The sequence below is a fragment of the Bidens hawaiensis genome, unplaced genomic scaffold (assembly GCF_021521415.1).
Source record: "Bidens hawaiensis isolate Kalapana, Puna unplaced genomic scaffold, B.hawaiensis_p1.1 tig00003058_1, whole genome shotgun sequence".
In the NCBI taxonomy this organism is placed as follows: domain Eukaryota; kingdom Viridiplantae; phylum Streptophyta; class Magnoliopsida; order Asterales; family Asteraceae; genus Bidens; species Bidens hawaiensis.
In genome coordinates this window covers 2,193,163-2,210,603 of record NW_027491165.1, presented here as the reverse complement: position 1 = coordinate 2,210,603, position 17,441 = coordinate 2,193,163, and positions in this window count along the sequence as shown.

Genomic DNA, 17,441 nt, shown 5'->3' with positions numbered 1-17,441 from the left:
TAAACTAAAATATGCATGAACAAATCATATAATGTTTACAAGGCAAGGTGTTAACAAAACATTTATATTCACATAAAAAGCTGTTCAAACATTACAAAATGGCCAGGTATCTACCCGCCTACAAAAAATACAAATCTATCCTAACGGCTGGGAGGAATCTCAAGATTCAGGCTTCAGGACCACTCCCTCCAAACCCACTTGAACCCGCACCATCAGTTGGCTGCGGCTGTTCAAGGAAAGATTAGAGAACAGCTAGCCCGTCATCACCAGTAGCAACTTCGTTCACTTTCTCCCCAACCGAATGAGATAAAGCAGCGTACTGGTTCACAGCTTGGTCGTAGGCAGCTTCAGTGTCAACATCGTGTAGAGGAAATTTGGAAGGCGGGATGCCTTTCTCTGAAATCCTAGACCAAGCAAGAAACCAACTTTCTCTCCATCCTCATGAGAAGCGTTGATGGCTGCACTCATGGCATCATTATAGGATGTGTTCGCGAAAATCCGATGCACAACCTACAAAAAAAAAAATTTCTAAGTATAAAGAAAAAAGCAAAAAGCAAAGAATAATGGAGCTATGCGTACCTGCGGTAACGCTTCTCGTAGAAGCCAATCCTTACTGGACAGAGCCTCATGAAGGGTAGCGTGAGCTTGATCGCGTGCGCGTTCTGCTTCATTCTTGTTTAAGTTGGCAAGCAGCACTTCCTTGGCAACAGCCACCTCAACGATTTTAAGCTTGTGCTCAGTGCGATCAAGCACACCCTTCTGATCCAAAAGCTCCTGTAGCTTCTTGGCATCCTCCAAAGCCAAAGCCTCATGAGCCTGCTGAAGCTTCTCCAGTTTAGCTTTTAATTCTTCATTTTCAGCGCGTAGAGGCTCAACAACAGCTTCAGCTTTGGTAGCCCTTTCAGTCGCATTGCGCGCAGTTTCCTTGGCCAACCTAAGCTGTTCGTTAACAGCCTGAGTAGCCTTGGAACGGGCTTCATGCCTAGCTTGGATCCCGGCCTCAAGATCCTTGAAGGCCTTTTCTTTTTCAGCAGCGGTGGCGGCGAGCTTCTTGTTCTCCTCCCGCAGCGATCGCACCTGAGCCCCCTCCAAGCTACGCGCAGTCTTTAACTTATCGTTTTCACGACAAAGTAACTCGACACGCGACTGCATCCGGGCAAGAAGAATTCGGAGCTCGGTGGACAACCTGCCTTCCTGGTAGCTAACCATCGTCTCCCCCAATGCACCACTTGGAGCGGCATGGCGCGCCCAGTCGACGCAGTCTGCAGCCGTCCTGAGAGTCGTTCCTCGGCAGATATTCCACCTTGGCGCATAGACCTCATTGGAATCTGAAACTGCAACAAAAAACAGTTAAAAAAAAATGAATCAGGAGGGATAACAGGCCAAAGTAACCCCACGCACCTGTAGGGTCGATAATAGGCCGATAGCCGCTAAACCCATCACCCGAACCTAAAGGATATCCATCCAAGAGGTCAAGGAGATTGGAAGGAGGCAAAGATTGGACCCCCTCATCAACAGAGGTAAGTCTAGAGGTCCCAACTCTAAACATACCTGAAGAACCAGCCAAAGACGAGGTAGTCGTTGACACTGAAAGTGACGCTGTAGAAGCCACTGAGGTAGAGACCATCGGAGATGAACTCATTTGAGATGAACTCATAACCGTGGTAGCCGCCGCAGATGAGCTCGCAGAAAAAGTCACCGCTGGTCCGGTGAATGATGTAGTAAAGATGGCACTGACGGCCGGCGGAGAAGTTGAACTGCTCAACGCAGCAAAACTGGACGCCATCGTCGGTACAGCAGCCATGACAGATGACGTCATAACCGGAACAGTTGCTTCAACAGTATGAGCAACTGAACCAGTACCAGAAACAGGCGCAGCCGCCTGGGTCATCGCCTCGGATAGGTTGACCAAACCTATCGTCGTGGGTCCTGAACCGCTTCCTCCCGCACCGCTCTCGAAAGCAGATAAGTCCACTCCTGCATGAAGAAAAACCAAAGATATAAAAAACAAAGGCGGAAGGAAATGCGGAAAAGGTACACAAAAAGTATACTTACTGGTTTTCTTGATCGAGCCCTGACAGGCGGAGATGGACCCGAAGAAACTGTCCTCTTCACGCCAGTTATCTTCGCAACGCTTGGCGGCTCGGAAGTGACAGCCGTTGTCTCAACCTCTGAGACAATAGTCTCGTCACCACCAAGGTTCCCCCCCGCCTCCTCACTTTCAGTCTCGGAATCAGACTGATTCCCCAGGTCAACGAAAGTAGCAACCTTCGTCTGCCCTTCACGCCAGCCGCCTTCTTCTTCCTCACGATAAAAGGCCCATCTGCGGATCCCTCATCAGAAGATGACAAGATTAGAGGAATTCCAGCAGAAGTTTGAGCATAGAGAGGACGAGGATTAAAGAACTTCTTACCTGGCCTAGTGGCGCTTAAAATCTCGTGGCCTGGCGGGTAGACCTCCACGAATCTATCCGTAGTCTTCTCCAAAATGGGCAACTCGTTCTCATCGAGATCACGAGTACCCAACCGTGCGGGACCACCAGTCTCCCGCAGGTGCAAGAGCGACTGTAAGTCGTTCCCCTCTGAAATAAAAACGATAAAAATGTTAGAAGGAAAACCCTAAACCAACACAAAAGACGGGGCGTACCAAAAGGAAGATAGTTCAAACCGTATTCGAGAACGATGGGTATTTGCGGCGTCCCAGACCCGGCATCCTTCCACACGCGGCTCATCCCAAGCATCACCATCCCAGACTCCGCGAAGCGATAAACCGGAGTCTGAATCTGGGAGATCTTGGTGAACCATTCCGTCTCCTGGTAGTTGGAGGCGTGAAGGCTGGGAAGTGCCCTCCCATTCTTGAACGTCATCGCGATGGGAACAACAAGAGCGGAAAGGTAGAAAAACTCCCGCTTCCAAGAACGAAGACTACGCTCAGTAGCGCAGATCTTCAAACCCTTGATCCGAGTGACAAGGGTATACAAACCCTGGATGCACCTCCAAGTATAGAAGGTCATCAGACGGTCGACTCGGGGCTCGATACCCAGAATATGGCACACCCATTCGAAATGGCGAACTTTGGCAATCGCCATTGGGTGCACCTCTGTCAGATGAACACCGTGTTTCTCCAAAACACGGTATACGAACTTCGTTAATGGGAATCTTAGATTCCCATATAGGAAGAACGAAGCGTAAACCCCTATCTTGCCCTTAGGGGCATCGTACACCATCTGGTTGGCCTCCGGAAACTCAGGCTCATAAGGCTCCAGCATGAATTTCTTGACGATGTAATGGTATACATCGACAGAAAGAGTACACTGACACTCGCCAGCAGTACTCTTATCGTCCTTATCGGACGTGGACGTCGGGTTCTCGAGGTAAACGTCGGACTCCTCGACGTTAACCTCTGGGTCATGAGTAGAAGAGGACATCTTTCAAATGTTAAAGGTGAAAGAAAGCGGTTTCAGGAGAATGCTCGCCGGAAAAGATGAGTATTCGCCGGAAATCGCTTAAAAGGAGGAAGAGTGAAGTGAAGGTATGGGACGAGATACACCCTCTCCCCCCTTATATACTCATCGCAATGAATGCGATGAATTTAATGCGGATGAGAGAGAAAGCGCAGGCGTAATGACACGGCGACACGTGTGGATAAAGAGAGCTAGCAACAGGTGTCGGAATGGCGCGTGTCATGAAACTCGCGCCCACGCGCCTGAAAAAGCTTCCTGATTGACCACATGCTGTCACGTCGTCATAACTTCCTGAACGTCCTGAAATTGTCAGAAGACGCCAACGTCCCTTCAACCGTTTGGACTGTCCTTATCCTTCCACCAACTCCCCGAATTCCAAAAAGATTCAAAAAGATTCAAAAGTAAGAGGGAATATACCCCCTTACCTTGGAAAGCAAGAAACCGTAAGACAAGTGCGGGTACAGTGTCAAGGCAAAACCCTTCACATACTTAGCACTTGCAGAGAATTGAAACCAAGAAGGATCTTATGGGCCATGCTTGCAGAAAGAGAAATAACACCCCCGCATGGCGGGAGCGTTGAGAACTAGATTGTTTGAAGCTCCAAGGTGGAATTGGTTGTTTAACATAACTGATCACTATGTCTAAAACTACCAAAACCTCGTGGAGAATCTACACAAGTGAAACTCAATGCTCCCGACTTGCGAAGAGGTTACACCTACCCGCATCATACCCAAAGATCAGGCAGAAAAGTCGGGAATTTGTGCAAGTGACATTAGGAAAACTGCGGGAAGAATCCCCACGGAAAACCTTAAAAAACGAAAACCCCTCTTTAAAACCCCTTGCTTAAAGTCCAAAAGTTCACCTCACTTATTAACAATTCATGAGAAGAAAAATGGACTGGGGGGACTTGAAGAGGTAGGTACCCGCAAAGCCCAGTTGGACCCGCAAGACTCACCTTGAAGAGGTACGCCTACGCAAAGACCAACTGGATCCGCAGGACCCACTATGCTCAGAGAGATGAAGACCTTACACGCAGTAAGCCAGCTGTCCCCGCAGGAAAGCCTCCCTTGGTACAGTACCCTGCCTGTCCCCGCAGCTGTGGGTACAAGCCAAGATGGAAGGCTACCCGCACTAACAGTAAGGCTACACGCATAAGGCACTAACTCTTATACTTCAGTAATGTCACCTGAAGAAGGAATGAGCAGGGCGGGAATATTCCCGCCCAAAAGAGCCAGTCCGTATGCTTCTAGAAGATCTTTTGTACTATACCTACCAAGGTATGGACAAATAGACAAGATCTGGCAAAAGCAACCCATGAACCAATCACAGGGTGACAGCTCACCGACAATAGTACGAGGAGGAGCACGCTCCAGTACAAAATGTCACTATCAGCCGCTGCCTACCCACCAACTCCCATCGTGGCACGAACATAGCCCATAGTTGGTGGAAAAGGAATATTATACAGCTGGCCGTACCTGCTTGGAAACCTACCTTCGGCTATAAATACTCCAACACCTTGGAATGGTATCATCATCTTCTCTCTAGCTATTTCTCTCAATATACACTTATATTCAGAGCAATCTAGTCTGATTCTCACGCCGGAGGGTGGTCACAAGGAGGACCCCCCCTTCTCTGTGACGAGCTTACGGTGTCTGTTTTGCAGGTTAAAAAGAATAACCATCTTTGCTGGACTTAACCCTCGTGGGAAACATCTACTTAACCCTAAGATTATCCTTAATCTGCCGGGGTCACTTAGTGTTTCTTCATGAATATAACTCCCCGAATCAACTTTGACCAGTGTTTTTGTAAAATCATAAAAACTATTCAAAACTCGTCCAAAAATTACAAACTTTACCTTTTTGGAAACTATACTCATAGGACTATATTCTAAAATCAACAATCGTTCAATAATCATCGTTTAACATCAAGTTACATACCAATAAATAAACAAAAACGAATCTGTCAGCAAACTGTTGTCATCAAAACTCAAACCCTAACATATTTATGACATCTTTAGGGTTCTAATTCATCAAATAACCTTTTAGCGATGAAATAAGATGTATTAAGCTTCAATTACATGTGAAATACATAAATTTTTAGCGATGAAAGAAGGTATACAAAGCTTCAATTACAAGAAATAACACTTAAAACTAAAAATCCCCAAACTTGGTTCTTAGGGTTCTTCACAGTCAACACGAATCCGACAAAACTAGAGATATAATTGATGGAAACCGACACCACATGTGAGTTCCTCTCACAAAAATAATAGGACTAGAGACCGGAATCAAATGATTTGGTTAAGAATTGAGTGAGTTAGAGAATTAAGGATGAAGAATTATGATGGGTGTAGAGAAATGTAGAAGAATAAGAATAAGAAGGAATGTAGAAAAAGAAAAAAAATATAGGTTAAATATGCGGTCAAATTAGATTTAAAAATGGGAGGGTAATTCAAAATTTCTTGAAAAAAAAGAGGGGGTGAATTTAATTTGAAATTTCGAGGGAAGTGAAATTAATAGGAACTAAATAGTATTAATTTTTTTTTTATTTTTAATAATTAAAGTAAAGAGTTGTTAGTGTAAATATATATATATATATATATATATATATATATATATATATATAACAACTAATTAAACCTTAAATAATATAAGAAATTGTATCTTAAATACAAAAACATATAAAATAAATACAAGTGATATTTATAGTTGCTCTAAAAGAGTTGTATAAGAGTGTAGTAATTAGTGTTAACGCTCAATAACCATACGTTCATTAGTGGGTCATACTAGTTCTTGATTGTTGTTAGTGTCCCATTATAGCATTTATCATGTCACAGTTGCTCTAAAAGAGCTGTATAGGAGTGTCGTTAGTCATGGTTAGGTGTTACGCCTGAAACACACCATACTTTCGTCAATAGGCCTTATTTGGCTATCATTAGTCATACATAGATGTTAGTGTCCCTTGGTTACGTCATAGTTGCTTTAAGAAGTTTGTATAGGACTATCATTAGTCATAGTTAGATGTTAACGCCCAAAACATATCATACATTCATCAATGGGCCTTGATTGGTATTAGTGGCCATTATAGCATCTATCATGTCCCCGTTGCTACAAGAGGGTTGTATATGAGTGTAGTGAGCCATAGGCATGTGTCAACGCCCAATAACATGTCATACTTTTATTAATGGGCCATATTGGGCCTTGATTGTTGTTAATGGCCAGTATGATCTCTATCATGTCATAGTTACGTTGTTAGTGAGTCATAGTTGGTCGTCATACTTTGCATTAATGGGCCGTCTTGGGCCTTGATTGTTGTTAGTGACCCATTGTAGTCTCTATCATATCATAGTTGCTCTAAAAGGGTTGAATATGAGTTTAGTGAGTCATAGTTTGGTTAACGCCCAATAATATGTCATACTTTCATCAATGGGCCTTATTGGACCTTAACTGGTGTTTGTGGCCCATTATAGCCTTTATCACATCATAGTTGCTCTAAGAAGGTTGTATAGGAATGACATTAGTCATAGTTAGATGTTAATGGCCGATAACATGTGATACTTTCATCAATAGGTCTTATTGGGCCTAGTTGGTGTTAGTGGCCCATTATAGCCTTTTTCATGTCATAATCGCTTTAATGGGCCATATTAGGGCTTGAAATCTCTTAGTGGCCTATTATAGCATGTGATGTGTAACATTAGATATTTAAGGGTTATATCGTGTTATAGGGAGTCATATTAGACCATAATAGACAAAAACAAGTCATACATGTCCTAATGGACCATATTGGGCCTTGAAATCTATAATGGCCCATTATGCATATAATTTTAAATTGTGTCTTAAGAGGTACAATCCGCCTAACCCGTCGATATACATTAAACATAGGGGGAAAATGGGTTGGGTTGGGTCGAAACGGGTTATGGGTCGGAACGGGTCAATTAGAAAAAGGGTTGTTATGGTTCGGGTCGGAACATGTCAGGGTCAAAAGGTTCGGGTCATTACGGGTCCGGGTCAAAATGGGTCAAGTTCGGAACAGGTCAAAATGGGTTTCGGGTCGTTTTTTTAACAAGGACAACGGAGGAAATGTTTTAGTTTATTTACGATTTCCGTTTTTATTTATATTTTGACTTATGATTTTATTATTATTATTTTTGAATATTTTTTTAAATTGTAACTTAAGAGCCCATCGATATACATTAAACATAGGGGTGGCAACTGGGTTGGGTTGGGTCGGAACGGGTTACGGGTCGGAACGGGTTAGGGTCGAAACGGGTCTGGGTCGGAACGGGTTAATTAAAAAAAGGGTTGTTATGGTTCGTGTCGGAACAGGTCAGGGTCAAAAGGTTCGGGTCATAACGGGTCAGGGTCAAAATGGGTCAAGGTTGGAACGAGTCTAAACGGTTTTCGGGTCGTTAAAACAAAAAAAGTAAAAAAAAAAAAACTAAAACGCTTTCTCCCGTGTCAACGTTCAGCATAAAAAAACTGAGAAATGAGCCTAAACCGAAACCCAACTCGTCGAATACAAACACTCATGTTGGCTCGTTTAATCAATTTTCAGTTTGTTTCAACACTTAACAGCTCGTTTTTATAGCAAACAGCATGTTAAACAGCTCGTTTCAGCGAGTTTTCAGTTCGTTTCAGCACTTAACAGCTCGCTTTTATAGCAAACAACATGCTAAACAACTTGTTTCAGTGAGTTTTCAGTTGGTTTCAGCACTTAACAACTCGTTTTTACAGCAAACAGCTCGTTTCAGCGATTTTTCAATCCGTTTCAGCACTTAACAGCTCGTTTCGGCACTTAACAGATCGTTTCAACGCGTTTTGACCAATTTTGCAGTAATTCAGCAATAAAAAATTAGCTGTTTAGCTCGTTTTTGCCCGTTTCAGCAGGTTACATAACCAATACTTCAAAATGTTTTGTGTTTTCAATCCAGAAAACAAGTATAGGAAAACGTTTAGTGTTTTCAAAACCAGTATGTAAGTATGTCCGTGTTTTCAATCCAAAACCTGGTGTCGCGTGTAATAGAGTTTTCTTAAAACCAAATGAATTCATATGACTCACTAATTGTTACGTAGTACAAGTGTTTTAAGTTATGAGAATATGTTCAACAACACATGACTCTAAGACCCACGTATGAACTCACACACAAACACAAAATTGACCCAACAAATCGTTGGTGATAATAAGTAATGTCAACAGTACCAAAGTCCTTAAATGTATCCAAACATCATATCATGGCAAAGCAACCAAATATTCATCATACAACTTAATTTATGATCATTCAGTTTACGAGACAGATTCTGGCATGTACAAACTGACTTTATTCACAAAGAAAAGATTAAGGATAAATTCTACAAATTTTACCACAGTAGGATATATGAATCATGTTTCTCAAACAATTTTTATTATATTTTTCTCATGCATAGAAAACTCACAATAATTCAACCATTACAGATAGGTACTAACAGTTCAGCAGATTGCGCAACAAAAACTAATTTAATGGTTCTATCAACTCATTAAACCAAATTTTGTATGACCAATTGTGTTATCTTTTAAAATCATAATACTAAGTTCCAGAAGTAGACCAACCCGTTTGGGTTTGTCATTTGGGAGTTATGGTGTCCGAAAAATGGACTAGAATATAACCCCTCGAATTAGCTTTGACATATGTTTTTGTAAAATCATAAAAGGTATTCAACACTCTTCCAAAAATTACAAAATTTACCTTTCTTGGAACTAGACTCAGAATACTATATCCTAAAATCAAGAATTGATCAATAATCATTGTTTAACATCGAGTTACAGACCAATCAATAAACGAGAATGAATCTGTCAGCCAACTGTTCTCAACAAAACTCAAACCCTAACATGTTTATGACATCTCTAGGATTCTAATTAATCATGTTAAAAACCCCCGTTAGATCTGATCGCAGGATGGTTGATGAAGTTTGGAGCAAGAAGCAAAGTGATGAAGAAGAGTAATGAGCTTCAATCGATGTTTATGGATTAGGTTTGTAATTGGGAGGAGGTGAAGGTGATGGTCACATGAGGCATAAAGTGTGGCCATTAACTAATAATAGTCACATTTGTTGTTTGCTGTCACTATTAGCTTTTAGCCACACATCAAATATTATAAGTGACTATCAAATAATGCTTTATGGTCACATAAACACGTAAGCGTGACCATATATATTAGCTTTTAGCCACATGTGAAATAATTAAAATGTGAACATTAAATGTTAATGGTCACGCGTTTTGTTTTAATGTCACCGTTAGCTTTAAGTCACACATAAAAGCATATAAGTGGTTAACAAAAATGTTATATGGTCACATTGACCCGTAAGTGTGACAATATGTATTAGCATTCAGCCATATCATTGAAACCTATTGTGGCCGTTGATCACATTCGGCCACACTTTTCTAAGTGTGGTTAGTAACTGTCACATTGTTTTTTTGTTAAAGTGTGGCTAAAGGTTTTGACCAACTGTGTACAGGTATAATTTTTTAGTCACATGACCAAACATGTGTGGCTAAATCTCTGAACATGTGTGACTAAGTTTCAGAACATGTGTGTCTTTGTCACATGAACCAAACATGTGTGGCTAAAAGTTCTAGCAGGTGTGTTTTTTTGTCACACAAATAAAAGTTGTGTGACTGAAACTATGATTGGTGACCTTTAGCCACACATTTAATCTAAAGTGTGGCAAACCGATTTTAGCACATGTGTGGCTAAAGCCCTTTTTTCACGTAGTGACTCAAGTATGGATATCTTGAAAGTTATCAAGATGAGTAAATTAAAAGGATTCGATAGACTGAATCCAAGATGCAATTTAGTTAACATCAGTAAATGTTTGTAAATGTTTAGAATACAAAAGGTAAGGTAAATAGTTAAACACAATTGTCACTGTGCCTAGCAATTTACAATTACTTATGACATTCTAAACTATTGACTAAATACATCATCCGAAGATGTGAGTTAACTACAAATCAGGAAATTCAACCATTAAAACAGTCAAGTTAAGCTTGAGAAACAGATTTGATAGAATCTGATTACAAACTGATAAGCAAGAAATTGCATGTAACAAATCTCAAGGACGAGATTCATTCCAAGGTGAGGAGGATGTAACATCCCCAAAATTTCGATTCAAATTTGACAACTTAGTACAGTTGAAGGATCAAAGTTATTCACAAAAATAAGTAATGAAAAAAAATAGATGAGAAAACTAAACATCAATACTCATGATGAGGAAGGCCATTAGGATTGATCAAGAGATGATTGGTAGCCCTGGAATTCACCCAAAATTGTCTAATAGCTGCTACAAGTCGTTATCTCTGATTAGGGTTCGTAAAATAGAACATATAGGCTGAAACTCGTTTTTCCCCTTTTTTATGTCCATCGCGATACGCGATGGACATGTACCCATCCTGTCGCGTATTACAACCTAAGATAACTTCGTATTCAGATTCCTCTCGCCAAGAAACCCAAAATTCATATATTACGGGTCCCGTAACTCATTTTCTAGCCAAGGATATGCTCGTTTTACTTCTTAGTCGCGTTTTGTCAACTCATCTTGTTCAGTTTTAGCATCAGCTTATGATATCCCATCCATACTCTTCCCGAATCTTTCTAACACTTCCTAAGACTTCAAATCATGCCCCGGTCTTTCTGAGATATCATTCCATGCTCGTACGAGTCTCCAATTTACCATCTTTAATGATCAATGACCTAAAATACGAAAGCACGTATGAAGTATCAAAAATCTGACAATATACTCAATAAAGCTACATAATTAATACACTAACATATATACAAAATACCCGACCATCAGAGAGCTACCCTAATGCTTTTGGAAAATGGGAGTTAGACCTAGAAATGACAAGTTACCAAAGATGAGGGACAAAAACTGAAAATTTGAATCTAGGAACCCATCGCGATACGCGATGAGCTCAAAACAAGGCCATTGTTATACACGATGGTCCGTTATGACTCAGCGACACGTGTCACATCGAGGTGACATGTGGCAAACGCTAGGGCTGAGTCATAATGTCACGCGTCATTCCATTACCATGGCGATACGTGACGGACCAGGGGAAGGGTCCAACGCGATACGCGATGGAACCCAATTTCAGCTATAAAAGGAGGGGTTCACGGCGCACTTCATCTCACACCAGATCACTCACTCTCTCTCTCTCTCTCAATACACTTTACCTTGTTTTGCGGGCTGAGCATCAAAGTGCGTGCCAAGCCCCAAAGTTCTGACGGTTTAAGCCCTAGTACACGACATAGAGTTGAAGTGATGCTCATACAAGCTTAGGCGTATAAACTCCGAATACCCGTGTAAGGTAGTGGTTATGCCTAAGTTTTTATTTTATTATTATATCAAGGATTAGACCCTAGTCAGGGGTATATCCTAGACCTTGTTCAGATTTATAAATACAAAGGTTATAAATAAGATAATGGTTCTATATAATTAAGAAACATAAAATTTTATATACATGAGGATATAGTTAAAATATTGTTTCTTCAAGATTGAGAAACATAAATTTTATATACAAAGGGTATAGTCAAATAAGTGTTTCTTTATGATTAAGAAACATAAGATTTTATATACAAATGTTATAGACAAATGACGTTTCTTTTTTAAGAAGAAACTTATTATAGATGTTTCTTTATGAAGAAGAAACTGAGTACATGATTGGTAAATAAAGAGAAATACTTCAGATCTAAATATTTTATTCAAGCAAATGATCAATCAAGATTTAAAGTTATCAAAACCAGATTAAATGCATGTAGCCAGATCAAAAGACGATCCAGATATTTATATAAACCTATTTTATTATAGGTTAATCGTCATTCATTCACAAATGTTTTCAAACGAGATCACCATATCATTCAGAACATACAATCACATATGAATACGTTAAACCTTTTTCAAGCAGCCATTAAGATAAACGGGTTGTTTATCTTAAACAATCAGTCAAATGCTTATTAGAGAATACGTGATCTCTAACATATAAAGATTTAAGGGATTACGTGATCCCTATTATATACTAGATAGTAAATAAAAGCAACTCAGATCGAGTACACGTGTGTCTGGATCCAAACTTAATTTGTCTAGTCTATCAATCAAGGCTACATAGCCGCATACTAGAAATCATAATAAAATTTCTCCAATGGGCATCAGTTCCCGGAGAACTGCAATTGTGTGAGTATGGAAAGTGGTACAAATCCCAAAAATAAGAGACGTTTCTGCTGAGATTGTTCAAGAAAACTATCTTGTCAGTTAGTCAAAGATTAATTAAATATTTTTAGAGTCAACGATTCACCAGCATATTGCTAACGTATTTTCCCCCACATTTCAGGGAACCATATTAGCACAGGTAGTAAGGAATTAGAGTCATTCATGGAGTTAGACGCTTGCAAGATAGAGATGGCTCAAATGTTTATTATTAAAATTAGGGGTGCAAACGAGCCGAGCTACTCGGGATCGGATCGTTAAAAAGCTCGAACGAGCCGATCCTAATTGAGCCCGAGCTTGAGCCATAAAAAAGGCTCATTTATTTGTCGAGCCCGAGCCCGATCCCGAGCCCAACATTTGAAGCTCATTGGACTCGTCGAGCCTTATCGGGCTTGTCATAATATTACTTCTTTCATAACTAAGGGTGCAAACGAGCCGAGCTACTCGCGAGCTACTCGGGATTGGCTCGTTGAAAAGCTAGAACGAGCCGAGCCTTATCGAGCCCTAGCTCGAGCCATAATAAAGGCTCATTTATTTGTCGAGCCCGAGCCCAGAATTTGAAGCTCGTTGGGCTCGTCGAGCCTTATCGAGCTTGTCATAATATTACTTCTTTCACAACATTGCAGCCCACTTACTATAATTCAACCCATTACTAAATGACTTCCTGGCCCACTTTAATTTGTTAATTGTAAATATAAGATCCAAAACCCTTTGCCGATTGCCACCCAAAGATAACGAATAGACATATTAACCTATTAAGTAATTAAACTCTCTAGAAGAGTAGAAGACCAGAAGTCCAGAAACCAGAACTACGATTGTGCATTTGTGTAATTGTGTTTCATTACCCACACTTTTCTGGAGCGAACCACGATAACCCCATGCTCTAGAACTAATCGAGGATTACTTGGTTGTTGTTCCAGGTATAGTTTGCAACTAATACTGTTTAATTTTTTGATTTTGTTCACCATGTACTATTATTTAAAGATTTACTTGTTTTGAGAAAATTAACTTATATGCAGCACTTTCTGTGCAGTTGTGCTCACTAGCTAGTTTAATCAGCTTAATGATCATATTTTTAATTGATCTAAAATTATGCAGAAACTAGACTCAACAAGGTTTCCAACCCAAAAAGAATCGTCTTAATCGGGTCAATGGTTAATTTTATATAAATTTTCGAAAAACAGGTCTGATTAAAAAATGATCTTAATCAGCATGCCGTAAAAAACTGATTTGCCACTTTAAGCTCCTGTTCTGACCCATTTAAAATCCGAATTATCTTTTCATGTTGAAATATGAAACGTAGTATATCGAAAGTGCTTTTAAAGCGCTTATCATGCATATTAACACGATTTTTTTGTTGATTTAATATATATATATATTGTTGTATTGCATGAAAAGCTAGTATAATATATTAATATGTAACTCATGTATGCAATATGTTACATTCACCTACTTTAATTTAACATATTGTTTTTGTTATGGTCCGTTGATGAATGATGATGGCCTTCTATATCTATGAGTCATGACATTTGTTTTTCTTTTAATGTTATCAGATCTTTATATTAATGAAACAAGGAACTAAAAAAGATTTAGTTCAATGCAAGGCTCAACATCAAATTCAAAGCAACAAGAAGGTCAACATCAATCACCTTAAAATGCACAAGATTACATTAATTTTGATGGGGATGAGAACCTTGATGCACTTCATAATCAAAATGTTAATGAGGATGGAAGTGTAGAACCCGATGACAAAGCTGTCTCACTTAAGCGTAAACGGTCAAGGAAAGCAAAAGTATGGGAGGATACTGAAGAAGTGAGTCTTCCCAATGGGACAGAAAAAGTCAAATGCATTCATTGCAAAATACTTTTGTCTGTAAGCACATGCAAGCCTACATCAACATGGTCAAGACACATGGAGAGTTGCATGAAACGAAAGCAATTTTTAAGAACTCATCATATGCTAAACATTCAGCCAGTTATTGCAGATCCGGGTTTAAATAAGTCGTTTCCTTTTATTGCACCTAATGCAAAGTATGATGCTAACAAGATGAGGGAATCAATAGCACACTGGATAATGGAAACCGAGCAACCGTTTAGCATTGTTGAAGATGACATGTTCAATAGCACACTGGATAATGGCAACCGAGCAATCGTTTAGCTTCAAATATTAGTTTGACAACTAATTGTTGGAAGTCATCTCACAAAAAAATTGAGTACATGGTCATCACCGGGCACTTCATTGATCAAAACTGGAGGTATGTTGAACACCTTTATACCTTTTCTTTCTTTCTTTTATAATGTTATATGTATATATTCTTTCATTTATTTATTATATAAATTCTAACTTTAGAAATTATACATCATAGATTGTAGAAACGTGTGTTTAGTTTTGTGCATGTACCTCCTCCTCACACCGGTCTTGATATTGCAGATGGCATCTATAAATGTTTAAAGGAGTGGGGAATTGAGAAAAATATCTTCTCCATTTCTATGGATAATGTTTCATAAAATGACAGGGCAGTGAATACTTTAAAGACTAACTTTGATAGATTTAAGAAACTTCCTTGTGGTGGAAGGTTATTTCATGTCTGGTGTTGCGCGCATATCTTAAATTTGCTAGTTGAAGATGGTCTTTCAAAGATTGATTTCGTCATTGAAGAGGTTCGTGAAGCTGTGAAATATATAAATCATTCGGAGGCAAGGCGTCAAACATTTTCGACTATTGCACATCAACTTCAAGTGCGTGATAGAAAGTTACTGATTGATGTTCCGACAAGATGGAATTCCACATACGATATGTTATCTCTTGCTATGAAGTTTAAAGACGTTTTCCCAAGGTATGTTTTATAAATGTCAATGTATTTAATATTCTATAACTGAGTATTTATTTTCTTAGGTTTATATTATTTTCTAGATATGCAGAATACGAACCACATTGTAAATACTTGCCCACCGAACAAGATTTGGAAAATGTGAAAGATGTGTGTGAAGTTTTAGTGGTTTTTAAGGATTGCACAAATGTCATATCTGGGAGTGATTATCCCACTGCAAATTTATACCTTAAGGAGGTCTACAAAGTCAAAGAAACATTAGACAAAAGTGTACTATCCGAGAGTAATTTTATTCGTACCATGACTGAAAAAATGTAGGAAAAGTTTGTCAAGTACTGGGGAGAGTGTCACTTATTGTAGGCCATAGCTACAATGCTAGATCCTAGGCTAAAAAACTAGTATGTTGAAGTTTGTTACCCACAGATATACCCAAAAGCTTAAGCCAAGAAGAATATTAAAAACGTGTTAAATGCATTAACTAACATGTATGAAGAATATTTGAAAATGTATGAGGAATCAATCAAAGATGCTACAAGTAAAAGTGGATCTTTTGGAGGGAGCACTACTTCAACGCCTAATGAAAATGCAACAAGTTCAGGATGGGACGCATTTGGGGAGTTTCTTAAAGACGTAGAAGTGGAGAGGCCAAACAAATCTGAACATAAAATGTATTTAGAAGAGGGTGTTATTTGTCACACCCCGACCAAAGGCGGCGGAACATGCCGAGGTGTAACGATTGCCCATAAGCGCATGACACTCTTTTAAGCGACAATATTTAACAACTCATTTCATTTCACAACATCGAAAATGTCACATAACAATAATCATAAGTCAAATACAACAAAATATAACAAAATATAGCAAATTAAATATTGTTAATTTTTGATAATATCCTAACGGTATTTGTGACGTTTTCTTCACCGAACTCCAAAATCAACCTAGATGCAAACCTGTAACATTTCATAAAATAAAGTTTGTCAACACAAAGGTTGGTGAGCTATTCATAGTTTTTGAGCACATATATATATAATAGAAAAGCCACAATCTTGTATACGAAACAACAAATAAATAGCAATAATTTGAATTATATGAGGTCGCTAATAAGAATACATTAGCGGCTCCGACTATAAGAGAATACCAAATAGATTCGGATTTCATGAGGTCGTTAATAAGAATACATTAACGGCACCGTGCTATAAGAGAATACCAGATAGTTCACGGATTTATGAATCAACCTTCCAAAAGCGGTAAACACATAAGCATATAATCATGTAAGCATAGAACACCAAATCGAGTATTTATTTAAGTAAAGTATACAATAACGTTCGTGGTTTAAGACTCACTTATAAAGCATTTGATTTGAATAAGTATGAAATGTCACCCCAAAACAAAAGATAGAAAACGGGGTATGAAGTTACTCACGTTCAAGTAATAAACTTGAAAAGTTGGTAATTTGAAGATTTGCCGGAACGACGGGTTTAACGTATGAAGCCTAAACAGAAGAAAGTCTTGGATTTAGAAAGGTTGTCTTGAAGATCTTTTAAAATAATTGTTGCAAAAAGTAAACAATTAAAGTTCAAGGTTTAAAATGTAACTATTTAAGAATTTATAATAATAACCCTTTAAAAATGTAAGTTTGCTCGAAACCGGGTTAAAGTATCTAACATTAATATTTACTTAACCAATGTTAAGTAATAAGGTGAGAAAAACACTAAAATGCAAGTTCCATTGGGATAAAGATACTAAAACGGGTTTTTAACGAGTGTTCGGGTTGTTGGTTCGGGTCTTGATAATTGGACAAACCCAAGGCCAACTTTCCAAAATAATGAATGTTATGGGATAACTCAATAAAACTTATTAAGACTTAACCAAGTATGTAGTTATATTGTTTTAGAACTAACAACGCCCGTTAAG